The sequence below is a fragment of the Nomascus leucogenys genome, chromosome 16, assembly GCF_006542625.1.
Source record: "Nomascus leucogenys isolate Asia chromosome 16, Asia_NLE_v1, whole genome shotgun sequence".
NCBI classification, from domain to species: Eukaryota; Metazoa; Chordata; class Mammalia; order Primates; family Hylobatidae; genus Nomascus; species Nomascus leucogenys.
The window spans coordinates 93,967,181-93,969,533 of NC_044396.1; the positions used below are offsets into that span (position 1 = coordinate 93,967,181).

The 2,353-nt window shown below is 45.3% G+C and overlaps 1 pseudogene; it reads right to left on the reverse strand.

The window, feature by feature from the left end:
• Positions 1-425: 425 nt before the first annotated feature.
• On the reverse strand, positions 426-1,204 carry LOC100595003 (annotated as a pseudogene).
• Between the last annotated feature and the right edge of the window lie 1,149 nt (positions 1,205-2,353).

The following is a 2,353-nucleotide window of genomic DNA, read 5'->3' on the forward strand; positions in this document are numbered from 1 at the left end:
TGAGTAACTGAAGCAAAGCGGCTTCCTAAGGTGCCCCTTCCAGGCTTGTCTCTCAAGTCACAGCAATGTCATTTTTAGCAATATGTTTAATTGGATAATTTCCACAGCTATCCACGAACTTTCTAACCATTACAATTCAGTGAAGAAAAGAACATTAAGTTACAGGCTGTGGGAAGAGGAGGCAGCACCCTCCAATCCTGGAGGTTCTAGGGGCAGGGAGAGGGGAAGGTCTTTTGTTTAAGCCAAGCCCCTCATTTCAATGCACAAAAGAATTACTCTGTTTGATATTAGATTGTATTGAAAACAAAATGGACTAAAACGCACATACTATTCTATGTTGGGGTGGAAGTGGGAGGAAAGAATGAGTCTTCGATGCAGGAGGGGAGACAGCAGGGGGAAGGTTCTGTGCCTGTGACCCTGGGTGGTCATTCGCACGGCTCCATTTTTACTTTTGGTGGTCTCGGGAAGGTCTGACGTTTCTTCTCTTTCTTCCCCTTTGAATTGGCTTGAAGTTTCGCCAACTGTCCACACGACCATCGCGACTTTCTTTAAAGTTTTTCTGCCGCTCTCTTTCTCATTTGGCTTTTTCTTGAGCTTCAATGTCTTCTTCCCTTTGTCATTTCCTTTCATGCATCTCTTTGGCTTCTTTCTCTTTCCTTTTAATTTCCTGCTCAGTAGTTTCATTGTCTGCATATATACAGCTTGTTTGAACAGCTCAGTATCATCCTCTGCTAAACTCGTAGGTTCTCCTTCCTTCTTTCATTGTTTTTTTTCACTCTTTCACACGGCGTTCCACGTATTCCTTTCCTGCCTGAATTACATCCAGGACCCTCTTCTTTTGCTCCTGATCCAGTAGCAACTTGCAAGCTTTGTCTACAGCTTCAAAAGCCTTTTGTGCTGTCAGCATCATCTCGATTTTTGTCAGGACGCACCAATATGGATAACTGCCAAAGCCTCTTTTTTATATTCTCATCTGTAACTTCAGGATCTATCTGAAGAAACTCAGATGGGTTCAAATTGAAGTAAGAGGAACCAGGACGTTCGGCCTTCCAATCCAATTTTTGATGTTAGAACCAAGTCTCTCTTCTCTATTTGTTTCACCTCACTGTCGAAGGTCATAAATGCTTCCTCTGTGCTGCCGTGGGATCCTGCTCTCTCCTGAAGCTGCCATTTCCAGACAATATCTTGCCTCTGTCCCCTGCATTGTCAAATTTCCCCACTTTATGGGATTATAAAATTCTGCTGTAAATATACATACGAAATGTGTATGTCTTCGTACATATATATATATATATATACATGTGTAAGTGTGTGTATATGAAATATGTAGAAATACTTTCCGTGTATGTGGGTGCCTGTGTGTGTGGGTGTGGGTGTGTGTGCACACACAAACTTACCCTGAATTCCTCGAAGCAACTGTCCTTCCCTCTCCTTCCCTTTACAGAAGACCCCTCCAGCACATCATCTGTCCATGAGGCTTCCCCTTCTCCTTCTGTCAACACCTTCATTGCTCCGGTCAGAGAGTTCCTGTATCTGACCTCAGCAGCACTTGTCAGCAGCCATTTCTCAACTCTTACTTAACTCAACCTGTTATCCGTATTTGGCCAGAGGCCCCTTGCCCTGTCTCTGAAGCATTCCTCCCGGATGCCCCATGATCCTGGTTCTCCCTCACCCCCAGGCCCTCCTTCTCAGTGTCCAGAGGCAGGCCCCTTGCTGCGTCTCTGAAGCATTCCTCCCAGACGCCCCAGCTCCCGGTTCTCCTGCATCCCCCAGGCCCTCCTTCTCAGTGTCCTTTGCTGCGGTTCCTCAGCGTTCCAACTTCCAGAGCCTGGAGTTCTCCTGGGATGTGATGTCCGGCCAGGCTTTTTCTCTAAATTCCCTTCCCAAGTAAAATAATTGTCTCAGCCTGAATTCTTTTCTAAACTCCAGATTTATAAATCCAATGTCTAACCAAAACAGCACGTAGATGTCTAAAGACCCCCCAAATGCAATGTGGCCAAAACCAAACATTCCTGCCCTCCCCCGATTAGCCTGCTCTTCCCCATCCTCGCAAAGGACAATTCTTTTCCACATGTTTTCACGTTTAAAAACCTTGAAGATATTAACTCCTGTCTTCATATCACACCAATTATATCCAATTCAAAGGAAAAACCCATGACCTCTGTTTTTAAAACACATTTAAGTGTCCGGACAGTTCCCATCACCTCCATGCTAACACATTTGTCCAAACGCACCCGCATTTCACCGGCATTGTCGTGCTGTCTCTCCTGTGTTCTCTCACTTCCTTTCTCTGTCTCTCTGTCTCTCGCCCTCCTTCTTTGTATGTCTTCCCTGTTCTCTCTGTGTCTCTGAC